We start from the raw sequence: 10,126 nt of genomic DNA on the forward strand, positions 1-10,126 counted from the left end.
GGGAGTGAAGAGCTAGTGATTCAGCCACAGAACGATGAAACTGGGGCCTGCATGCCTACAGGGGAGAACGAGCGTGTGTGCGAGAGATGCACAACCTAACGTGAATGCACTGACTAAAAGCTTGCTACCACAGGCATTCTTGGACTTATTGTAGACTAGGCTAAAAATACAGCGTCTTTTATGCCGACATATGTTCGCATATGGGGAAGCACAGCAGGAGGAGAGCATAGTCACTGATGTCTTAACTTGTGAAATCACAGGGCTACAGAAAGCACCGTAATGACAAGATGTGTCCATATAGCAGCAATTTACACTTATATTTGAAATCTTTCCACAGACCTTCTTCCCACACACTCCCAGGCACCCGTCCCCTGGATCAGCCTCTCTTTCGCTTCGCTGCCCTTCCCTCTGGCAGCCCACTCGTAAGGCCTGTTGCGTAACACCACCGGTCTGTTCAATTATTGAGAGTACTTCCATTTCTCCATTGTTCGGGTGGAAATCAGTGAGCTGATCTTTGTGAAACCAAACCCTTGTGAATGGGCTTTGTCCCCCAAACTTCCCCCTTGTATAATCTAACCTGACAACAATTGTTGGATTGATTGATTGATCGATTGATCGATTGATCCAATGGTCCAGCTTTGATTCAAGCAGTGGAACTCGTCTCGACCTACAGTCTCCAAATACTGCTATCAAAGCTAATCTGGGCCAAACAATGAACATGTTTGGTCACAACCTTGTAAGACTTAATTATGTTACATTAAACATTGAAACTTGTGTATTTACACATGGTTCCAATCACAACCTTCAAACGCAGATAAAATCCATGGAAAGTAAGTCCACCAAAAAGACCTCTACACCGAGGGAAACTGCTCATAGAGCTGTTATAGTCTAGCTGATGAACCAGCATAGTCATGCTGTTCTCAAGCAAAACTGAGCTGGTGTAGTTGGTCCATCAGCACTCCCACTTCCCACCAGCAACCAGCATCCCATGTTGGTCCCAGCACGCAAAACACAGCTGGTTGACCAGCAGTACTGGATTTTTTTCAGCAGAGCAGTCTTCAATAACTTCTCAGGTTTCATTTTCCATCGTACACGTTCATGTTATCACACTGGATGTGACCTGAAGAAGAGTGGAGATCTGGAAAGTTCCACAGAGTTTGTAAGTCTGCCATCTCTGCCATCAACAATGGTTTGTGAGAATGATTGCTGTGCATGGATCAGTTCAAGCTCGGCTGCACAAGCTCTCATGACAACACAGCTGTTTCATGATTGGACATAATACAGATGACAATGCTCACGTGTGTTTTGTATTTTTTTTTATGAAAACGCTGTTTTCAAATGTATCCGGATCTAACAAGATAAAAAGGGAAACAAGAAACACCTGGAGATACAATCAAGGGAACCGATGACACAAAATAACTACAAAGGGACTACACACCCTCACAGGAAACAGGAAATACCACATAAAAGTCCAAACAAACAGAAAACATGTAACAGATATTATGTGCTACAACATGTCAAACTGTTATTTGAACTATTTACAACTTTAATTGTTTAATTGTTTTACTCTGAGGTGGAATTTTATCATAGCAAAGGTTCTTTATTGAAAACCTACAATCATTTTATGTATACATAGCACACTTGCTAATTACATTTAATAAGCAGTAGTTGCAACAGATTCTGTACATTTACAAATGTATTCATGGTGTAATTACATTTATTGTTCAGCTTTGTGAAATATATAAAGAGTTTAAGAGATTACAAGACTTTTTTTTACATTCGCTAGCTGAGCTAAGTCATGTGAAGATGTGTGAAGCTGGTGTCCTGTTTCCACTTGGATTCATCAGGTAATAAAATATGTATATTCTTTCAGAGAGCAATTGGACTTTCCAACAAGGCTCAAAGCCTTCAGTGTTCTGACCTTTTCACCTCTCAGAGCACTCAAATATCCATAAAAATTGTATTTGGGAGATGAGATATACACGCCATAGGATTATTTCCAGTCAACAAGCATTTCCCCATTCAGGGATATTTTTTTAGTCTTGGATGGTATCAGGCATGTTGTATATTAACATCACACATGTTATACAGGTGTGACAGACTTGTTTTCTTCCCAGAAAGAATATCTATAGATAGTCTTAAAATAAATGTGAATAAGACAAAAAAAAAATTGCATGACTTTTAAAATAGTAATAGAAACAGATTGCTTAATTTAAAGTGTATGGGTGTTGTGGTCTTGCTATAATTTACACAACATAAACTATTACTATTATGCCTTCAGTTGAAACCTGAGGGACTTGTCTTGTATCTTTTTGATCAGTGGCATGAACTTGTACTTGCGCACACACACAGAGGTCAAACTTGTGCATGACCCGCTGGGAGTGAAACTGAGCTGTTGCTGAAGGCAGGTAGAGGAGATGAGACATGCTAATTACTGATGTAACATTAGCCTGGTGGGAAGGCCAGGTGAAAGTGTTTAGATTGAGGCCAACACAACAAATGACATCACATGAGCCAGTGCGCACAAAGAAAGCTGTTCACATGAGACTTTACACTGTAGGTATGCTTTGGGGTAACTTTAACCCTCAAAACCTTAAACATCAGCCTATTTGGCTTGTTTAAAACATGGAAGTCACCTTATATTTGAATAGCTATACAGCTACAGAACATCTTTATACATCTATTGAGGTAATGGAAAAAAGTGATTCTGTATTTTCAGTATCTTTGGGATAAATGCAAATGATTCTTACACATGAATGACAAACTAGCAGCATTTGATCATGAAATTCTTTAACAAATACTTAATGTAGCTGGGCTTCATGATAATGTAGCTGGGTTTCAGGGACATGTGCTGAAGTGTAGTAGGGAAATGTTTCTCATCTCATGCTCGTTCCGCAGGGTTCCAATTTGGGAATTTTTACGATATATATGCTTCCACTAGGTCATATTATTCAGAAACACAACATATAATTTCTATGTCAATGACACTGACAATGACAATGATAATGACAATTATTTTCCTGTTAAAAATAACTGTGGAACTGTGGACTGTGTCTAGTCTGTTTGAATGTCTTCATGACATAAAATGCTGAATGGACTTGATTTTTTTACAGTTTTTTTTTTTACAAGCTCCATGTTGATTCTGAAATTCTACAATTTGTTTTTAAAGCTTTGCATGGACTTGCTATATATATTAAAATAAAAATTTTAGTAAACATTTTTCTATTGTGAAATATTAAATTATATTTATTATAATATTTATTATATCTGAAAGACAGAGAACACAATATAAATGCAAATAAAATGCAAAATAAATGTATTCAACATATTGGTTTGAACATTTATATAAGTGCTACGCATTACGTCAGTGACTGACGAATGGGGATCGCGCCTGATAGACCTATCACCTTCGAGTGTTAACAGAAACATTCAATGGACATTGGCGAGTGAGATTTGCATCGCAAACCACGCCCCTTGCTGCGGGTATATAGGAAGCGTGCAGAGAGACACTCACTAAGCTTTCGCTTTGGAGCCGAATGTTTATTGGTTGATTCAGCAGTGCTTTTCATCTACGAGTGTTGTCTTCAGAAACCCGGAACAGTTCCTGTTTTGGTGCAGAGCCTTCTCTGCACGCTGTGCAGGCGATCTACTGTGCACCTCAGCACAAAAGAGCTTTTCCATTATGAAAGAGTTACACGGCTTGTGCTTGCGTCTTTGTCAAGATGTCATTCCACATTCTCTCGTGTCTAGGTCGTAAGCAGGCTGAGGTAGCGTTCGTGGATGAGTCATGCACCCACTGCGAGAAGATGACCATGTCGATGCTGAGACCGAGACACCAATACCTCGTAAGAGGTGGGGTCCCCTCCGATGTCCCCCAATCTAGGTCTTGACACTAGTTTGGTTGACACGCAGGTTTCATGAAGCCTGAAAACCAGTAAGATCCTTCCATGTATTTCTCAGCCCATGACTGGGGGTATTTACATTTACTGTCCACTGCCAACTGGTATGCAAACTTCTTGACCTAAAAGCAAGTCAACAGTAAACATGTTATCCTCATGAATGATGTATGATCCCTTGGGCAATCAGTGATAAACAAGCCACAACAACCATAGCAGAAAATCTATTGGTCTCTACCTCTTCATAGTGGGGACAGTAATTGTGGAGTGAAATATTTTCCTTAAACATACAATATTTTAAAACATTTTTTAAGGCCTATCTTGTTAATCCATTGTACAGGTCCTCTGCTTCCTTCAAATAATCAGTCAAGAGTTCCTCCTATGCCTCACTAAAGACTCTATGACAACTAGAGCTGCCCTTGACTAAAGATTTTTCTAGTAGACTAATGGTCATTCATTTAAGCGGTTAGCTGAATAATCGTGCTTGTACATAAGCCATTCGTAAATCATAAAAATTATCCTTTATTTGCCTATGTATTACACATAGCCTAATCAGCGCTCAAATGTACGCATAAAGCTTTTCACAGTCACTGGCAACCGTCATGATTATGAGTGTGTCATGAAAAACAGAAGGAGACTGTCCAAACATTTTAATAATTTATTGATAATGTTTTGGGTTTTTGGGCTGCAGAGATTAAGTCATCGATAAGCCCTCTGCTCTTGGCTTCTGTGAGGCTTTACAATATCTGTACAGTGTAACATGACAGATGGAATGGGCCTGAGCATCTGATCTCACTGATTTCCATGACTTCAATTGCAGCTTTCCTCAGCATTTCTGCAGGGACACCCCTGTCTGGCTTGTGCTTCCACTGCCTAGGCATGCTGGAAAAAGGAGAAAAGTAAAAAAACAACCAGAATAATCTTCTGGGTTGATTGTAACATTTTTAATGAACTGTTTCAACCATCCCCACCCCAAACAGCCATTAATTAGCTACCTGTTTTAGCATGTTGGTTTGAATTTAACATGAATGCAAAGCATCAAATTAAACTAGAACAATGACAACTTTAGGTCATGTACTGTATATCAAATGATTGAATGATGAAATGAAACACAGAGACTAAATACACTTGGTAATGAGAAAACAAGGAACAGGTTAGACTAGGGCTGGGGAACAGGTGAAACACATTAATCAATCACAAGGGCGGGAAACTCAAAGACAGGAAGTAAACAAGACAAGACAGAGAACCAGACTACCAAAATAAAACAGGAAACAGAAACCAACAATCCTGACAGCTGTGTAATAAGCGGGATACTGTACATCTGTACTGAATGTACATTATCCCTTACATATCAGTAGGTCTTAAGTGATATGTCAATAAATATGTTAATGGATTTGAAGTATACTTAGTATGAAATAAATGTATTTTAAATAGATTTTGGTATATAATTTTTTTAATTTTTTTTACTAGGGGTGTCATATTGAGAACATGCAACTAATAATGTAAATGTGAAAAACGAAAACGTAGGGTAGGCTATTTTTTTCATATTTTTTGTTATTCTGATTGAAACTCTCTTCACATCCTGATAGCAATGGATGTCAAGTCAAGTCACCTTTATTTATATAGAGCTTTTTACAATACAGATTGTTTCAAAGCAGCTTTTTTAGCAAAATGAATGCAACAAAGATTGTTTTGGATCCCAAATCACTCCAGCCCACCGCCTTGAGCGTCCATGGCTGCAGATGTTCATGGCACCGCGGATTCCTCACAGTGGCGAGGGCTCCATGACAGCATGTTCCTCCTTCCTAACGGGTTTCGGCACCAGTGTAATGAGGTATGTTGTTATGGGAGGGAGGAGGGAACCGGCGAACATTTAAAGACTTTAATATTTACATAAACACAAAACGAAAGTAAACGCGGCAGCCCCTCACGTACGACTGCCGCACACACAGAACAAAACATAACATAAATAGTCCAGGCCTGGTCCTCTCTCGTCCTTCACTGTTGTAAGGAATTATAGTCTGCTCCGATCCAACTTCAACTCCAATGTATACATTTAAATATGCTCCTTCCCTAAAAAGAGCTTATTTATCATAGAGACAGTTCCTTCCGATCTCATTAATATGTAAATAGTATCACTGGAGTGATGTGGTATCACTTATAGTGTGGGAGCAGCAGCGGGCAACATCCATCAAGTGTCACACAGTACTGTAGGTTATTGCATGTAGGGTTTTTTTTGGTCCAATAATTAGAATCTCTGTTTTTTTAAATTACTGTAAGTAGTAAGAAAGTACTATTATTATATGCCGCAAACAAACAGCAGTCACCCTTTAACAGTTCCTCCTGAACCAAAACAACAAGCTTACCATGTTTGAGCCATGTTGAGCCATGTTTGAGCCATGTTGTAACCGTAATTACAAGATGGCAACCAGTGATGTTCTACCCGGAGCTGTTCACGTCATCGGCTCAGACTTGAATTTATGTCTTTTTCTGGCAACACTATCAATGCTGAATCTGCAGCAGTCAGGTGGTACAAGTCAGAGCTCTGTAAGTTGTTTACATTCATTATTATTGTAATGTTATGTGTTTTGAGACATGAGGTATTTTAACGCCATCCTTCGTGACGCTTTGCTGAATCTGCTCCGGCAGTGTGCGACCTGCGCGTTCATGTGTTTTGAAAGAGGTGTGGCTTTGGAGACGCTCTGAAGGGAGGGTGGGAGCTAATGCTTTCAAAGCTAGCTTGCTATTGGTAGCCGCACAGAAATGTCCTACCCTACCTTTAAATGTAGCACAATATGTAATATGATGTTTGAAGACAAACGAGATTCATGCAATTGGCATTTGTCTAATTCTGGAGCAACAGCAACAACCCAGCAAACACAGAACGTTGGCACAACGTACCGAACCTTCTAACAACGTTTTAACAACATGGCCAAAAGGTTGCTATAACTACGTTGTGTGGAGAAGGTTGTTACAGCGTTGTCACAATGCTGACATTCAGGGCCATTGCTTAAGGTTGTGCCTTTGTGTCTGGACAACCACTGGACGACATATGTACTCGTCACTGCCCTGAAGCGCGAAAATCAGCCTTTTAAATTTCAACTGACCATTGGGCCGTCTCTCATTCTTCATTGAGCAATCCATACGTGAGAATAGCGTTTCATTTACCTCAGCTAAATAAGATACGTAATTATTCAAACACAACCTACAACTTCCTTGTCTAATGTGACATTTATTTGAACATCTGGTCAGGTATGACAAATATTTAACTTTATGCCAAAAGTATGAAGCCAAAATGACTTTAATAATGAGTAATTGATTTTAGCGCGTAGCCTACTTGTTGCACGTTAATGCTTTTTCCTTTTTTGGGGGGGGAAACGCACAGAGAAAATAAATGTTTGTAACTGCTCGCACAACTGTTTATTTTTTCCTTTCATTTGTCATCTCATTTGTTTCTTTGCTAAATTTTCTCGTGTCTGCTCATGCTGGTTAACGTTAATCCACTCCCTGTTTTGTTTTCTCACAAATGTATGACTTTTGGAAGTGCAATTTGATTACCATATGCAGTTTTAATAAAGTTGAAATAGGTAACCTTCTATGTCATTTTTACTCTTCAAAGTGTACACTTGCAGATGTTGATTATAATTAATTTACTGTTAGGCCCATAAATAATAATAGGGATAAACAATATTTAAAAAGTATATAATTTTTTAACATATGACAATATAACAATATAACAAATTAACCACAAAACATAAATGGGGGATATCTACAGTATATCTAGCATAAAAAAAAAATGGCCAGAACGTCCTCTCTCATTTGCTGAATGTCGCGCAACAACGTTGCTACAGCCCTGGCGCGTCTTACAATTCTACGTTGTTACAATGTTGCGAGCACGTAGACAGCGTCGTTGCCATTGCAGAAATGCAACGTGCCACAGACGTTGCCACAACGCAAATGTGTTCGCTGGGAAGGACATCATGCAGTTGATGACTCAAGTGTTTTTAAGAAGCTTTTAAAACAATAACTCATTGGCAAACATAAATACAACCAAATATGTATGGCATACATGCTGAAATCATAAAAATACAAAAATAAAAGGCCTTTTTTCTCACCACAATTGTATTTTGACCTATACCAGAAGCTAACTGGATCATGCTAACCAATCAAACCTAGACCTCTTGCTTTCATTTTGAAAATGTGGACACTGTGCACAATATACAATTCATACTATAAACTGCATAAATAGTAAAAGTTGCATGTTACAAACAGTTAAACAATGCTTTCAAACTGAATGGGCAACAGTGAAGAATTGCAAATAGTGCTAAAAACAATTGCTAGCAGCTCTGCATTCCTCTGCCTCAGACCTGACCTATATTGAGAGCACATTACATAATGAGTGAGTGTAGATGGATAGAGCTAAAACTGTGTTTGCCCTCAAGTGCCTACAGATGCTTCTCACACACACACTGACAGAGGAAGACTCCATGTTATGGTGATTCAATACAGTACATCAACAGTACATGGAAGGACGGTTTATAGAATAGAGGATTTTAAATTTCTAAACATAATTTCGGGAGGAGTGAAGTCGAGTCAAGTCAGGTCACCTTCAATTATATAGCAATTTTTACAATACAGATTGTTTTAAATCAGCTTTACAGTGAAAATAGGCTGTAGTAAAATAGGTTTTGGCTGTACAGCAGCTCTAGAAGAAAGTCATAGTCCAGCTTAAGTAGGTTTTTGATTAGTTCATTTCAATTGTAAAAGTCATTAGTTATTAACTAATAACTGCTGCTTACGAGACAGTTTTTAAACTGAAAACAGAAAACTTTTAATGCGTTCTGGCCATTCATTTACACAACAACAGCGTTTTGGTGGCCAGAGAACGCAAACTTTGAAATAGAGTTTTGAAAACAATACTTCAAAAACGTGAATTGTACTGTAAACTTCAAAAACGGGAATCTGTGAAAACAGTGATGGCATGCAAATGCGTATTACATGTTTAGTCTACTGGCATGCGGTTTTTAATGTGTACCATGTAGTCTTTCTTTACAAAGTGACATCGTGAAATTACTTGTCTGGCATGCATAATACAGCGTTTTTAGTTTTTTCCACGAATCCGTGTGAACGGGAATCATTTTGATAACATTTTCATCTGTACATAGGGAAAAAAATTTGTTGTGAAAAAAAAAAAAATCCTTTTGTCGTGTCGATGAGGCCTTTGCAGGGAATAGTCTTGTTGACACTTCAGGGCTGCATTGTGGTCGTGTTTAGGCGCAGGTCCTTCATCTGGTCTGGATACGGCAGGGATCCGGCTGACTACGGTAAACCTCTGGATAAACAGAGAGACTGATATTAGCGTAGATAACATTCTTCTTATGATGTAACGAGTACATCAGGTGTTATAGGAAGTGTTAGAGGGGTATATCTAAGCTTGAGTTGATAATGCTTCCTCAAGCCCCTCCACTGCGGACAGCAAGCCAAACACGTTTAAACTTAATAGCTTAAAGGTTCTATGGGCAAACAAACTCGTGAAATACACTTAATTCACACTCACATGTAAAAACACAAATACTTAGGTCTATATTCATTTGCAAGTACTCATAAACACATTATATTTGCAGAGATAAAGTGTTTACGAGTAAGTAGTTGTATGGATGCCTATTTTTATTGCTTTAAAGGGATCATTCACCCAAAAATTTTAAATACTGTTCTTTTTACTCATAAACATTTCGCTTTACAAATTCGCTTCCACAAATTCAGTGGTTCAAATTCGACAGAAAATTCAACATTTGACATCTGGGAATGGCAGGAATAGCAGTAGAGACCTCACCAGCAGGAGGTGCATGCAGCTGTTGACAAAGAAAACTGGGTGAGAGAGTCATTCATTCATAAAAACGGATTTACAGAAATGGAGCAAGCAGTAAGTATTTGTGATGATTATAAGGGCCAGTATATATATGGAAAAGCTGATAAAGACACAAAAGCTGTGTTTACATTTAAGTCTTCACAGTTAGTTTTGTACATGTAAGCACATTTGTACATGAACGAGATTATAATGTTATTTCCGATGCAATGCTGAAGTACAGATCATAAAATTTTAAATCTGAGGTAGTAGACATATAATTCTCTCAGTTGTTTAGTTTTCTTAACTTTATATGCACACTGTGCTGCAGAACTGGGGATTCCATCAATATGTCATTCTCCAGGATTCCCCTGCGGTCAGGACA

Source organism: Leuciscus leuciscus, assembly GCF_965113295.1.
Source record: "Leuciscus leuciscus genome assembly, chromosome: 4".
Classification (NCBI taxonomy): domain Eukaryota; kingdom Metazoa; phylum Chordata; class Actinopteri; order Cypriniformes; family Leuciscidae; genus Leuciscus; species Leuciscus leuciscus.